Source organism: Ceratotherium simum, chromosome 6, assembly GCF_057802395.1.
Source record: "Ceratotherium simum simum isolate JZ-2026a chromosome 6, ASM5780239v1, whole genome shotgun sequence".
Taxonomy (NCBI): domain Eukaryota; kingdom Metazoa; phylum Chordata; class Mammalia; order Perissodactyla; family Rhinocerotidae; genus Ceratotherium; species Ceratotherium simum.
The window spans coordinates 62,456,969-62,473,610 of NC_141905.1; the positions used below are offsets into that span (position 1 = coordinate 62,456,969).

Below are 16,642 nucleotides of genomic sequence, written 5' to 3' on the forward strand. Positions count from 1 at the left end.
GACTCTTATTTGTATAGTATACATTTCCCCATCTCTTTACTTTTAACTGTTTCTTTATATTTAAGTGAGTTTCTTGTAGACAACATACAGTTGGGTCTTAGTTTTTTACCCAATCTGACCATCCTTGCCTTTTAATTGGGGTGTTTACAATATCTACACTTAATGTAATTATCAACATGGTTGAGTTTGAAGCTGACATCTTGCTGTTTATTTCTTAGTTGTCCCATCTTCTCTGTTCCTTTGTTCTTGTTTCTTTGCTTTCCTTTGGATTGAATATTTTTCATAATTCCATTTTGTTGCCAAGATTCACAAATAAAGTTATTCCTTTATTTCTTTAGTTGTTGCTCTACAGTTTATAAAATGTATTTTAAATATCATACTACCTTCAGATAATATATCACTTCATGTGTCGTATAAGAACATTACAGTAGTATGCTTTCATTTTTTCCCTCTCATCCATTATGCTATTGTGGTCATACATTTTGCTTTTTTTTTTAAGATTTTATTTTTTTTTATTTCCCCCCAAAGCCCCAGTACATAGTTGTATGTCATAGCTGCACATCCTTCTAGCAGCTGCATGTGGGATGCGGCCTCAGCATGGCCAGAGAAGTGGTGCGTCGGTGCGTGCCCAGGATCCGAACCTGGGCCGCCAGCAGCGGAGTGCGTGCACTCAACCACTAAGCCACGGGGCCGGCCCATACATTTTGCTTTTACAGGTATTATAAACCACATTGTTGTCATTTTTGCTTTAAAGAGCCCATTATATTTTGAAGAGATTAAAGATTAAAGAAATGTCTTTTACATATATCCATATATTTACTATTTCTTGCACTCTTCATTCTGTTGTGTAGATCCAAATTTCCACATGTATCATTTCCTTCTGCCTGGAGAACTTCCTTTAACATTTCTTGTAGAGCATGATTTTTCTCATTCATTAAAATTCTTGTGATGAATTTTCTCATCTTTTGTTTGTCTAAAACATAGTTCATTTTGCCTTCATTTTGTTATTGTGGTAAAATATACATAGCATAAAATTTGCCATTTTAACAATTTTTGTGTGTAATTCAGTGGCATTAATTACATCCACAATGTTATACAACCATCATCACTATTTCCAAAACTTGTTTGTCACCCTAAACTCTACCCATTAAGCAGTAACTCCCCATTCCCCCCTCCTCTCAGCCCCTAGGAACCTCTAATCTATTTTCTGTCTCTATGAATTTGCCTATTTTAGATATTTCATCTAAGCGGAAACACAGTATTTATCCTTTTGTATCTAGCTTCTTTCACTTAGCATAATATTTACAAGGTTCATCCATGTCGTAGCAGGTATCAGAACTTCATTTCTTTGTATGGCTGAATAATATCCCATTGTTTGTATATACTACAATTTGGGTTGTTTCAACCTTTTGCCTATTGTGAATAATGCTGCAATGAACATTTGCCTACAAGTATCTGTTTGAGTCGCTATTTTCAATTATTTTGGGTTTGTACCTAGGAGTGGAATTGGTGAGTTATATGATAATTCTATGTTTAACTTTTTGAGGAACTGTCTTCATTTTTTTTTTGTTTGTTTGTTTTTTGCTGAAGAAGATTCACCCTGAGCTAACATCTGTTGCCAATCCTCCTCTTTTTGTATGTGAGCCACTGCCACAGCATAGCCACTGACAGATGAATGGTGTAGGTCCACAAGTGGGAATGGAACCTGGGCTGCTACAGTGGAGCACACCAAACTTAACCACTAGGCCACAGGGGCTGGCCCTGTGTTTTCATTTTTGAACGACAATTTTGCCAGGTAAAGAATTTTAGGTTGATGAATTTTTGTCTTTCAGTACTCTAAAAATATTTTTCTTCTGTCTTCTAGTTCTTGTAGTTTCTGATTAGTCTATTGTCATTCGTATATTTATCCTTCTGTGAGTAATATATCTTTTTGCTCTGGCTGCTTTTAATATTTTCTCTTTTTCACTGGTTTCAGAAATTTCATTATGAAATAACTTGGTGTGGTTTTCTTTAGGTTTATTCTGCTTGGGATTCATTGAGTTTCTTGGATCTGTGGGTTTATAGCTTTCAGCAAATTTGGAAATTTTCTGACCAATTTGTCTTTAAATATTTTTTCTAAATATTCTATTTTCTAAATACCTATTCTTACCCATCTTCTTTCCTTATGGGATCCTTATGGTATATTATACATATGTCAGTCTTCTTAATATTATTCCATACATAAATGGTGCTGTGTTCATTTTTTTCATTCTTTTTTGTCTCTGTGCTTCATCTTGGTTAGTTCTATTGCTATTTCTTCAGATCACTGATCTTTTCCTCAGCATCTGCTATTATCCCATCCAGTGTATTTTCCATTTCAGATATTGTATTTTTCATATCTAGAAGTTTCATTTGCATCTTTCTTATATCTTCCATTTCTCTAGTTATCATGGTTGTGTTTTCCTCTACCTTTTTGAACATATAGAGCATATTCGTAATAGCTGCTTTTATGTCCTTGTTTGGTTGTTTCATCATCATTATAGTTTCTGGATATGTTTTTATTGATTGATGTTTTTCTATTTTTTAAAACAAAATTGTTCAGGTTTTATTTACCAATAGCTCCTCTGTCTTCTCCCTGTCTGATTCGGTGCCCCCTTCCACACTCCCAGATTCAGGAGAGGACTTCTTTGGCCTCCTCAGCCTTAAGGTCTGGGGAGTAGAGGTCAGTGATGAGAGCTAGCAGGGAATAATGTGCCTTCCCTACCTACAAGTCCAGCCAGGCCAGCCATTTCTTCATCAGGTGTTGCAACACTTTCCATACTCACTCTGTCTCTCATTTAAGATAAACTTTGATCTCACTGATGGCCATATAGTTATTTTTCCCTGCCAGCTGCAGCACCACAGGGTGACCCATATTTGGCTCAGCTGGAACAGACTGAATGAGGTAAGTGCCACCCACAGGGATGATGCCAAAGCCAGTGTCAGGTCCCTTTAGTTACTTGATGGCCTTGATCATGTCATCCTGGCTAACAGCCTGGGCAAATTTTTCCCTTATTTTTAACACCTGTTCATGTAGTTCCTCCCAAGTTCTCAGACCTCTATTCTGGTGCTTCAGGAATACTGAATAATCTGTATGTTTATTTGATATTAAACATACTTTGATAATCTTTGATAGTCGGTATGCCCAGCATCTCAGACCAAAATCCCTTTCCAGAAGTCAGGGGATCCATCCCAGTGGTGGCACAGATGTCCTGGAACTGCACCTGGAACTTGGGATTCTTCTGGATCTCTGGATTGTGTTTGCTGGCAAATTGCCCCAGATTGGTCTTGAACAAGTCTAACTGCTTTGACATCTGGGCCAGGTGATCCTCAGTCAAGACAGTCCCTTGCTTCTTATGGCTGGCCTTGGCAAGCTTCTTCTGGGTGATAATGCTGGCTCCCACCCTGCACAGATATATCCCCGCCCTGGGCTGTGGGCCACCCTGCTGCCGGGACCCCTGGTCTCTGTATCCGCAGATCTGCCGCTGGCCTCTATTGATTGATTTCCATGGAAATATTAGTTTTAAATCTATTAAAAGTTAGGGATTGATAAATCAAATAAGATCCAGTCCCAGTACTCAAGGAAATTATAATTTAATAGAAAGATAAAAACCAAGTATTTACATAACTTTAAGTTAAATCAAGGGCCGCCCCGTGGCTTAGCGGTTAAGTGCGTGTGCTCTGCTGCTGGCGGCCCGGGTTCGGATCCCAGGCGCGCACCGACGCAGTGTTTCTCTGGCCATGCTGAGGCCGCGTCCCACATACAGCAACTAGAAGGATGTGCAACTATGATGTACAACTATCTACTGGGGCTTTGGGGGGAAAAATAAATAAATAAATAAAAAACTTATTAAAAAAAAAGCTAAATCAAGAAAATAAAAGGAGCCCAATTTCTACACATTCTCACCAACATTTGTTATTACCTGTCTTTTTGATTATAGCCATCCTAGAGCAAGTGAAGCGGTATCTCATTGTGGTTTTGATTTGTATTTCTTCGATGGCTGATGATGTTGAGCCTCTCTTCATGTTCTTATTGGCTACTTGTATATCTTCTTTGAAGAACTACCTGTTCAGATCCTTTGCTCATTTTTTTTACTGGATTTTTCTTGTTTTTGAGGAAGATTGGCCCTGCACTAACATCTGTTTCCAATCTTCCTCTTTTTTTTTTTTTCTCTCCCCAAAGCCCCAGTACATAGTTGTATCTCATAGTCGTAGAGTTGTAGCTCTTCTATGTGGAACGCCGCCTCAGCATGGCTTGATGAGCGGTGAGTAGGTCCGCGCCCAGGATCCGAACCAGCGAACCCCCGGCCGCCGAAGTGGAGTGCGTGAACTTAACCGCTATGCCATTGGGCTGGCCCATACTGGATTGTTTTTTATTGTTGAGTGGTAAGAGTTCTTTATATATTCTTGTTACAAATCCCTTATCAAATATATGATTTGCAAATATTTTATCGTAGTCCGTGGATTGTCTTTTTACTTTCTTGATGGTGTTCTTCAAAGCACAAAAGTTTTTAATTTGATGAAGTCTGATTTATCTATTTTTTTCTTTGGTTGCTTGTGCTTTTTGTGTCATATCTAAGAAGGTTTACCTAACCCACAGTCACAAAGATTTACTCCTGTGTTTTCTTCTAAGAGTTTTATGCTTTTAGCTCTTACATTTAGGCCTACAATCCATTCTGAGTTAATTTTTTGTGTGCATAAGTGTAAGTAAGGGGTCAAATTTCATTCTTTTGAGTGTGAATATGCAGATGTTCCAGCACTATTTGTTGAAAAGACTATTCTTTTCCCATTGAATTGTCTTTGGACTCTTATCTGAAATAATTGCCCATAAATGTATGGGTTTATGTCTGCCTCTCAATTCTATTCCAGTGATATATGTCTATCCTTAGGCCAGTACTACACTGTCTTGATTACTGTAACTTTATAATAAGTTTTGAAATTGGGAAGCATGACAGGGTTTTAAGGAAGGGAATGACATCATCAATTTATATTTTTAAAAGACCAGGGGCCGGCCCCGTGGCTTAGCGGTTAAGTGCGCGCGCTCTGCTACTGGCGGCCTGGGTTTGGATCCCGGGCGTGCACTGACGCACCGCTTCTCTGGCCATGCTGAGGCGGCGTCCCACGTACAGCAACTAGAAGGATGTGCAACTGTGATGTACAGCTATCTACTGGGGCTTTGGGGGGAAAAATAAATAAATAAATAAAATTAAAAGACTACATTTGGGTTCCTGAAAAAGTTAAACAGAATTATTATGTGACCCAGAAATTTCACTCTTATGTATATACCGAAAAGAATTGAAAATAGGAATTCAAACAAATACTTGTATGATAATATTCATTGCAGCATTATACACAATAGCCAAAAGGTGGAAACAACCAGTGTCCGTCAACAGATGAATGGATAAACAAAATGTGGTACATGCGTATAATGGAATATTAGTTAGCCATACAAAGGAATGAAGTTCTTTTTATTTATTTTTCCCCCCAAAGCCCCAGTAGATAGTTGTATGTCGTAGCTGCACATCCTTCTAGTTGCTGTATGTGGGATGCAGCTTCAGCATGGCCAGAGAAGCGGTGCGTCGGTGCGCGCCTGGGATCCGAACCCGGGCCGCCAGCAGCGGAGCATGCACACTTAACCGCTAAGCCGTGGGGCTGGCCCCAGGAATGAAGTTCTGATACATGCTGTAACATGGATGAATCTCATAAGCATTACACTAAGTGAAAAAAAAAGACAGATATAAACAGATAAATATTGCATGATTCCACTAGTATGAAATATCTAGGATAAGCAAATTCACAGAGATGGAAAGTAGATTGGAGGTGGGAGGAATGGGAAATTGTTGCTTAATGGATACAGAGTTTCTGTTTGGAGTTATGAAAAAAGTTTTGGAAATCGATAGTGGTGATGGTTGCAGAACATTGTGAATGTAGTTAATGCCACTGAATTGTACACTTAAAAATAGTCAAAATCCAAATTTTATGTTAGGTATATTTCATCACAGTTAAATAAAAGACTACTTTGGTAGCTGTAAAGAAATCAGACTATATTGGGCCGGCCCCGTGGCTTAGCGGTTAAGTACGTGCGCTCCACTACTGGCGGCCTGGGTTCGGATCCCGGGCATGCACCGATGCACCACTTCTCCAGCCATGCTGAGGCCACGTCCCACATACAGCAACTAGTAGGATGTGCAACTATGATGTACAACTATCTACTGGGGCTTTGGGGAAAAAATAAAGGAGGAGGATTGGCAATAGATGTTAGCTCAGAGCCAGTCTTGCTCAGGAAAAGGAGGAGGATTAGCATGGATGTTAGCTCAGGGCTGATCTTCCTCACACAAAAAAATAAATAAATAAATCGGACTATAGGTTAAGGTTACTGCAGGAATCCAGGTTAAAGACGATGTTCCGTTTACCCTTCCAGGTCCACTCTTTCCTTCTCTATCCTGCTCTGTGCTTCAAGAAGCTGACCTGTGTGGACTGATTAACTAGCTCCTACGCCCTCTGGCTTCTGGTTAAATTTGACCAATGTGGAGCACTGACCAATGCAGAGCACTGGCAAGAGATTAGAGGGTGCAAGGAGAGTGAGATCAAGGTATTCTCCCAGCTCCTAGTCTGGAGGGTTGCTTTGGGCATCTATATTCCCTGGTGAAAGGTCACAGCTCCTGTCAGGCAGCCCTCTCCACAAAGCTCTCTCTGTCTCTGTATTATAGTGATGGCTCCATTCCCTCATTCCTTCTGGGAGTATAGTGGCCACCACTAGTGCATTTGTATTTTCTTATACCAGTTTATTAGTTTAACAATTCTTTTATTAAATTTCCCTAGAATTACCCAATTTGAGTGTGCTATCAGTTTCCTGCCTTAGATCAGGGTGGGTGTAGTGTGGAGAGCAATAGATATATTTGGAGGTAGAGCCTTGAACCTTCGATAGATTGGATGGTGTGACAGACATGGCCCCTGGCTGTCAGAAAAGTTCTCATAACTTGGGGGAGACAGGACACACAGTCTAGAAAAAAACTCAAGATTCAGACTCATACCAACTAATTATAGTCTAGCTATAGACTCAGGTTCCAAAATGGTTGGAACCAGCTACTCAATGCACTGATCCATCTATCTCCCTGCCTTGGGGACAGAATTGACTCTTCTCCAAGCTTTCAGATCTGCAGGAGAGAAATTGGAGGGGGTTGGTTGTTTTCCACAGAGGAATCAGAAAAGTGGGGTGTCCTAAGGAAGCAGTGGAAATAGAGGTTCTTGGAAATGATCCTGGGAAAAAGTCTAAACAATTGGGTGAAGTGTTAGGATCCAGACACTGGCTTGCAATGGCTCAGCCTCCCACCCAGGTGATCTGGAGATAAATGGGAACAGCAGATCGTGGAGATATTCAGGCCTCAGGGTTAATGAAGCAACACCCTGTTACATCCAGCAGCTGTCCTCCTGTGCCTGTTCCATGCCTGAAGCCATATACAGGACAAAATGGGGGAGGTTTCTCATCACAGACCCTACATCATTTATACCTCCCAACTATTTCCTCACTTTCCCTCTTTTCCCTGAATGCCTTTCTCCGGCCCTTTCAAACCCACATCCCTGCTAGGTGGCAGAGCATCTGAGATGGAGGTGTTACCCACACACTTCAGGTCTTGCTGGGTCAGACTGGAAACCCTTAATGTCTGCCTGGCTTATTTCACTTTCATTCAACACAGAGAACTCTGGGGTGTAACTCCTACAACATGATCTTTAGGTCTTGGGCCCCTGGACCTGTCCTCTGGAACCTGCTAGGTGTTTCAGTTCAGCCTTTCAGACCAAGGCCCCTTGAGTGGGTGTGCCCAGTACAGTAAACTCTTTTTCTTGTCACACTTACTTTATTCCCACAAGAAGCACTTATCCACTTCATCTTACTCCCTTTCATGCTCCAAGGATCCAGGCATCCTTCAGACATTCACAGCTTCCAGCTAGATGTATGATTTCAGAGACATTGCTTAACTTCTGTATGCCTCAAGTTGTTCTTATTAAGTTCTTAGCCAATGCCTGGCACCTGGCAAAACTCAGTAAATTTTAGTTGTTGTTATTATTATATTAAAAAAACCCACTATGTTCATGTAACTGGTATGACCCACTTCACCAAACTTGAGTCTAAAACATGGTCACATTTCTCTCTTTAAAATTCTGAGTCTAAATTCAGTTTATTTTTATACTTGTTTTATTTTATTTTAGTTCTTTCTTTCTTTCTTTTTTTTTTTTATAATTTTATTTATTTATTTTTCCCCCAAAGCCCCGGCAGAGAGTTTTATGTCATAGCCGCACATCCTTCTAGTTGCTGTATGTGGGACGCGGCCTCAGCATGGCCGGAGAAGTGGTGCGTCAGTGAGCGCCTGGGATCTGAACCCAGGCCACCAGCAGTGGAGCGCGCGCACTTAACCGCTAAGCCACGGGGCCAGCCCATATTTATTTCTTAATTAGGTATTATGTGCACCCAGAAAAAATTCCAAAAAAGTAAAAAGGCCCACTACTTCTCCCAGTCACCCATTTCACCTCCCCACAGACATCCATCTTACCAATTTCTTCCTTAGACTTCAACAGATACTCTATGCAATTATAGACACACACATTTTTTCCTTGTACAAATACTAGCCATAACAATATATCTTGGGGAGCTTTTCAAATCAGTTCTTACCGAGTTGCCTAATTCTTCCTTTATCTTTTCAGCTTCCCTCCAAATTTATTTGTAAATTTGGTGTGATTTTCATAAAATAAGATTCATCCATTTTAACTGTACAGTTTAATAAATTTTGGCAATTGTATATAGTCATGTAACCATCACCACAATTAATATATAAAATGTTTCCATCATCCTAAAAAGTTCCCTCTTTCTCCATTCCAATCAGGCCCCTCACCTAACACCTAGCTCTATGCAACCACTGACCTGCTTTCTGCCACTGTAGTTTTGCTTTTGCTAGAATTTCATATAAATGGCATCATACAATATGTGTTCTTTTGACTTCTTTCACTTAGCATAATGTTTTTGAGATTCATCCATGTTGTTGCACATATCAATATCTCATTTCTTTTTAGTGCAGAGTAGTATTGCATAGAAATTGTTTATTCAATTACCTGTCGATAAATATTTGGTTTGTTCCACTTTGTGCTTCTTATAAATAATGCTATTTGCGTATTGGTCTTTGTGTGGGCATATATTCACATCTGTTCTTAGGTAAATACTTAAGAGTAGAATTGATGGGTCATAAAGTAAAGTATATTTATTTAACTGCCAAACTGTTTCCCAAGTGTCCATACCATTTTGCAATCTCATCTACAATGTATTGGAGTTCTAGTTTGCCTTATTCTTTTTAACAGCTGGAATGTAAATGCTGGACAAAAAGAGCAATAAATCAAATGTAGAAAATGTTAACAATTGGTGAATCTGGATAAAGAGTATATGGATGTTCATTTTACTATTCTTTCCATTTTTCTTTAAATTAAAAACTTTTTTAAAATAATAAGCTGGGAGAAAAACTAAATTGCATATTATATGGAATGGGACTGATTCTAAAGTTTATCTGGCAGGTAAAATTTGTAAGGAGAGCCAAGACAATTTTGCAAAGGAACAATAAAGGAGAATGGGTCCTACTAGATATCAAAACTACCTCTAAAGTGATAGTAATTTAAACATAGTTTAGAGGCCGGCCCCGTGGCTTAGTGGTTAAGTGTGCGTGCTCTGCTACTGGCGGCCAGGGTTCGGATCCTGGGCCCGCACCGACGCACTGCTTCTCCGGCCATGCTGAGGCGGCGTCCCACATACAGCAACTAGAAGGATGTGCAACTATGACGTACAACTATCTACTAGGGCTTTGGGGAGAAAAAGGGAAAAAAAAATAAACAGTTTAGTGTCACACAAAAACATCCCAGATAAATCATACAGAGAGTCTAGAAAAAGGTTCATGTGGCTATGGATATTTAGTTTATGATAAAGGTGGCATTTTATTTATTTATTTATTTTTTAATTTTATTTATTTATTTTTCCCCCAAAGCCCCAGTAGATAGTTGTATGTCATAGCTGCACATCCTTCTAGTTGCTGTATGTGGGACGCGGCCTCAGCATGGCGGGAGAAGTGGTGCGTCGGTGCGCGCCCGGATCCGACCCTGGGCCGCCAGCAGCGGAGCACGTGCACTTAACCGCTAAGCCACGGGGCCGGCCCAAAGGTGGCGTTTTAAAATTAGAATGAGTTAATATATGATGATGGGACTTGACTATTTATTTAAAAAATTAATGGAGTCCTACTCCATTCCATTTACAAATATAAATTCAGGAAATACTAGAAGTATTAATATATTAGAAGAACTATACATGATTTTTAAGTAAATTTGGGATAGGCATGACATTCCTAAGCAAGAAGTAAAATGCAAAAGCAATAAAGAAAAGTACTGTTATATTTCACCACATAAAATTTAAAAATTCTGTAGGGTTAAAAATAACATAAACAATATATCTGTGCATGTGTAGGTATGTGCGTCTTCAGTCCTTTGTCTTGCTGAATCTCCCACAGTATAGATTTTGCTGATCACATCCCCATGGAATCATTTAACATGTTTCTCTTTCCCTTGTATTTGCTTTAAACTGATAGTTACATCTAAAGGCTTGATCAGATTCAGATTTGAGGGTTTTATATTTTAAAGATTTTATTTATTTTATTTTTTCCCCCAAAGCCCCAGTGGATATTTGTATGTCGTAGCTGCACATCCTTCTAGTTGCTGTATGCGGGACTCGGCCTCAGGGTGAACGGAGAAGTGGTGCCTCGATGCGCACCCGGGTCCCGAACCCGGGCCACGAGCATCGCAGCGCGCGCACTTAACCACCAAGCCACAGGGCCGGCCCAGGGTTTTATATTTTAAAGCAAGACTACTTTAGGGCCGGCCCTGTGGCTTAGCGGTTAAGTGTGCGTGCTCCGCTACTGGCGGCGTGGGTTCGGATCCTGAGCGCGCACCAACGCACCACTTCTCCGGCCATGCTGAGGCCGCGTCCCACATACAGCAACTAGAAGGATGTGCAACTATGACATACAACTATCTACTGGGGCTTTGGGTGGGGGGGAAAGGAGGAGGATTGGCAATAGATGTTGGCTCAGAGCCGGTCTTCCTCAGCAAAAAGAGGAGGATTAGCATGGCTGTTAGCTCAGGGCTGATCTTCCTCACTGAAAAAAAAAAAACCAACAGACTACGTTATAAATGATGTTGCATGGGCCGGCCCGTGGCTTAGCGGTTAAGTGCTCGCACTCCGCTGCTGGTGGCCAGGGTTCGGATCCTGGGCGCGCACTGACGCACCGCTTCTCCGGCCATGCTGAGGCCGTGTCCCACCTACAGCAACTAGAAGGATGTGCAGCTATGACATACAACTATCTACTGGGGCTTTGGGGGGAAAAAAAAAAATAAATAAATAAATAAATAAATAAATGATGTTGCATGCTTCTATCGGAGGGAACATAATTTCCTTGTCTCTTTTTTTGCAATGTTATCAACTATTGATGAGCTTTTCCTAGATCCATTAATTAATTAGGGGTTGCCAATTGGTGATGTTTTAATTTCTACTGTTTTACTTTCTATCATTTCTACTGTGTTTGTTAGTTAGAATACCTCTATAAGGAGAAACTTTCTCTTAACACCTATTCAGTTACCCTGAGATATTCAGTTTGTATAGGAAAAGCATAACAAATGTTGATTCTTTTTTCTTTACCAGTTTTCAAAATAATGAGTTGATTCCCTACCATCCTTCAAAAGTGACCAATAAAATGTGTTTTATAGTATCATTATGAATAAACAGATTTACTTTCAATCCGCTGCAGCTATTACTCTTATTGATGCTCAAATGATACAACTTTTGGCCAGTGTGAGTTAATTTAGATTGGCTCCTGAGTCCTTTTGATACACCAGTTATCTTTGTTAACTTTTCTGCTTCCTGATATGATAAGATATTTTAGGTTCATTTTCTACAATTCCTGCCCCAGACCTGCCCCAGAATCAGCCATCTCCAAGGAGTCCAGGTTACTTTTAACAGGAACTGATATTTAAAAACAACAATCTGGGTGCCAAGGATGCTCACTGGTATTGGATTGGTCTTTTCGGCTGACAGAGCTAGAAAATATAATTTTTTAAAAAAAGATAAAATACATCATGTGTTCATACTGACAATTCCAATTCAAAATTACTTTTGAATTTAATGTGATCAATCTTACATCAGCATCTCCTTTCAACAATATCAAAAATCTTAGTTCTCAATAACAGCAACATAATTATTATTTGATATCTCCCACAGTACAGTTTCAGAGCAACAATGACAATAATAACCAACAGTAAAATTATTAAAAACAACTTGAGATTTTTTTTAGTTTCTTTTTGTCCTTAGAGCATATTTGGCTATGGATGTATAGTCAAATTAACGTATTTCAGTTACTAAGATAGTCCTTCTTTGTATAGTTCTACCACCCATTCAATACATTTTAGATTGATTTAATTTCATTTTACTTTCAATTTGAGGATTGCTTTTATATTTTTATGTTTTGTCAGACTTATGTGGGTGTTCATATATAATAAAGTTCACCAGGGCTAGCCCAGTGGCACAAGTGGTTAAGTGCACGCGCTCCGCTTCGGTGGCCTGGGGTTCGCCGGTTCGGATCCCAGGCACGCACCGACGCATCGCTTGTCAAGCCATGCTGTGGCGGCGTTCCATATAAAGTGGAGGAAGATGGGCACAGATGTTAGCTCATGGCCCATCTTCCTCAGCCAACAAAAAAAGAGGGGGGAGGATTGGCATCAGATGTCAGCTCAGGGCTGATCTTCCTCACACACACACAAAAATATAATAAAGTTCACCAGTTTTAAGTATACTATGCAGTGAGTTTGGACAAACATATACAGTTGTGTAACCATCACTACAATCATGATATAGACATTTTTATCACCCCAAAAATTTCACTCATGACTCTTTGTAGTCGATTCCCTCCCCACATCCCTTGGCCCCTGCATACAATTGAATGTATTTTGGTATATTACATTATTAAGTTTTAAAAATTGTGGTGAAATATATATGACATAAACTTTGCCATTTTAACCATTTTTAAGTGTACAATTCAGTGGCATTAATTATTCACAATGTTGTGCAACCATCATCACTATCTATTTCCAAAACTTTTTCATCACCCCAAACAGAAATTCTGTACTCATTAAGCAATAACTCCTCATTACCCCCTCTCCCCAGCCCCTTGTAACCTTTAGTCTACTTCTGTCTCCATGAATTTTCCTATTCTAAATATTTCATGTAAGTGGAATCATACAATGTTTGTCCTTTTGTGTCTGGTTCTTTCACTAAGCATAATATTTTCAAGGTTCATCCATTTGTAGCATGTATCAGAACTTTATTCCTTTTTATGTTTGAATAATATTCCTTTGCATACATATACCACATTTTGCTTATCAGTTCATCTGTTGATAGACACTTCAGTTGTTTCCACCTTTTGGCTGTTGTGAACAATGCTGCTATGAACATGGATGTACAAATATCTCTTTGAGACCCTGCTTTCAATTCTTTTGGGTATGTACCTAGGAGTGGAATTGCTGGGTCATAAAGTAATTCAAAGTTTAGCTCTTTAAGGAACTGCCAAACTGTTTTCCACAGCGGTTGTACCATTTACATTCTGCATTGTGAAAGGGTTCCAGTTTCTTCACATTCCCACCAACCGGGCATCTCACTGAGGTTTTGATTTGCATTTCCCTAATGACTAATGATGTTGAGCATCTTTTCATGTGCTTATTGGCCATTTGTATATCTTCTTTGGAGAAATGTCTATTCAAGTCATTTACCCATTTTTTAAGTTGGATTGTTTATTCATCCCTTTACTTTTAATCTATCTATGTTATATATTTAAAGTAGGTTTCTTATAGACAATATATAGGTGGGTCTTATTTGTTTTATCCACTCTGTCTTTTAATTGATATGTTTAAATGATTCACATTTAAAATGTGAATATATTTTATGTATTAAATGTGAATTCACATGTAAATTTATTGATAAAGTTGGATTAATATCTACCATATTTGTAACTGTTTTCTATTCATTGCAGTTATTTTTTTTATCTCCTTTTTTTCTGTCTTCTCTGGGTTTGTGTGTGTGTATGTGTGTGTGTGACAGGAAGATAAGACCTGAGCTGGGCCGGCCCCGTGGCTTAGCGGTTAAGTGCGCACGCTCTGCTAATGGCGGCCCGGGTTCGGATCCCAGGCGCGCACTGACGCACCGCTTGTCTGGCCGTGCTGAGGCCGTGTCCCACATACAGCAACTAGAAGGATGTGCAACTATGACATACAACTATCTACTGGGGCTTTGGGGAAAAAAAGGAGGAGGATTGGCAATAGATGTTAGCTCAGGGCCAGGCTTCCTCAGCAAAAAGAGGAGGATTAGCATGGATGTTAGCTCAGGGCTGATCTTCCTCACACAAAAAAAAAGAAGATAAGACCTGAGCTAACATCCATTGCCAATCCTCCCCTTTTTGCTGAGGAAGACTGGCCCTGGGCTAACATCTGTGCCCATCTTCTTCTACTTTTTATATGTGGGATGTCTGCCACAGCATGGCTTGATAAGCGGTGCATGGGTCCGCGCCTGGGATCCGAACCTGTGAACCCTGGGCCACCAAAGTGGAGCGTGTGAACTTAACCACTATGCCACTGGGCTGGCCCCTGTCTTCTCTGGTTTTAATTGAGCATTTTATATAATTCCATTTTCTCTCCTCTGCTTCTGAAATTTTTAGTGGTTGCCCTAGAGTTTGCAATATATATTTACAACTAAACTAAGTCCATTTTCGAATACACTATACCACTTCATGTGTAGTGCAGGTATCTTATAAGAGTATTATAAATTCCTCCTTCCTGTCCCATAGAATGTATTGTCATTCATTTCACTTATCTATAGTCTGTAATCTCCCAATAAATTTTTGCTATTATTACTTTGAACAGTTATCAATTAGATCACTAGAATGAAAGATTTTATTTTATCTTCATTTATTCCTTCTCTTATGCTTTTCCTTTCTTTATGTAGATTCAAGTTTCTGACCTATATCATTTTCCTTCTCTCTGAAGAACATCTTTTAATGTTTCTTGCAAAACAGGTCTACTGACAACAAATTCCCTCAGTTTTGTCTGAGAAAGTCTTTATTTCTCCTTCACTTTTTTTTTTTATAATTTTATTTATTTATTTTTCCCCCAAAGCCCCAGTAGATAGTTGTATGTCATAGTTGCATATCCTTCTAGTTGCTGTATGTGGGACGTGGCCTCAGCATGGCCAGACAAGCGGTGCGTCAGTGCGCGCCCGGGATCTGGACCCGGGCCGCCAGCAGCGGAGCGTGAGCACTTAACCACTAAGCCACAGGGCCGGCCCCCTCCTTCACTTTTAAACGATAATTTTGCTGGATACAGAATTCTAGGTTGATGGGTTTTTCCTTTCAACACTTAAAATATTTCACTCCACTTTCTTCTTGCTTGCATGGTTTCTGAAGAGAAGTTCAATGTAACTCTTATCTTTGTTCCTCTGTATGTAATGTGGGTTTTTTCCTGTGGCTTCTCTCAAGATTTTCTTTATCTTTGGTTTTCTGTGGTTTGAACACGATAGGCCCAGGTGTTGAATTTTTGGTATTTATCCTGTGTGGTGTTCTCTGAGCTTCCTGGATCTGTGGTTTGGTTCTGTCACTAATTTTGGAAAATTCTCAGCCATTGTTACCTCAAATATTTCTTTTCCTTTCTCTCATTTTTTTTCTTCCTAGTATTCTTGTTATGTGAATGTTACACCTTTTGCTATTTCCCCACAATTCTTGGATATTCTGTTTCTTTTGTTTTTCATTCTTTTTTTCTCTTTGAATTTCATTTTGGAAATATTGACATATCTTCAAGCTCACTGAATCTTTTCTTGGCCATGTCCAGTCAACTGATGAACCCATCAAAGGGACTTTTCATTTCTGTCGCAGTGTTTTTTATTTCTAGCATTTCCTTTTTTTTTTTTTAATTTTATTTATTTATTTATTTTTCCCCCAAAGCCCCAGTAGATAGTTGTATGTCATAGTTACACATCCTTCTAGTTGCTGTATGTGGGACGTGGCCTCAGCATGGCCGGAGAAGCGGTGCATTGGTGCACGCCCGGGATCCGAACCCGGGCTGCCAGCAGCGGAGCGCACACACTTAACCACTAAGCCACAGGGCCGGCCCTAGTATTTCCTTTTGATTATTTCCTAATATTTCCATCTCTCTCCTTACACTATCTGTCTTTTCTTACATGTTGTTCACTTTTTCCACTAGCACCTTTAGCATATTAATCCAAGATATTTTAAATTCCTAGTCTAATAATTCCCAAATCTGTCATATCTGAGTCTGGTTCTGAAGCTTGCTTTGTCTCTTTAGATGGTAGTTTTTCTTGGCTTTTAGCATGCCTTGTAATTTTTTGTTGAAAGCCAGACATGATGTATCAGGTAATAGGAACTGAGACAAGTAGGCCTTTACTGTGAGATTTTTTGTTCGTTTCTCGGCTAGGAGTTAGACTGTTTTTAATGCTTGCTGTAGTTGTAGATGTCAGAAGCTTCAATTTCTTCTGCTGTTCTTG

At 39.6% G+C, this 16,642-nt stretch overlaps 1 pseudogene; it reads right to left on the reverse strand.

The window, feature by feature from the left end:
- Nucleotides 1-2,650: 2,650 nt before the first annotated feature.
- LOC101389360 (vacuolar-sorting protein SNF8 pseudogene) overlaps nt 2,651-16,642 on the reverse strand; it is a 29,405-nt pseudogene continuing 15,413 nt past the window's right edge.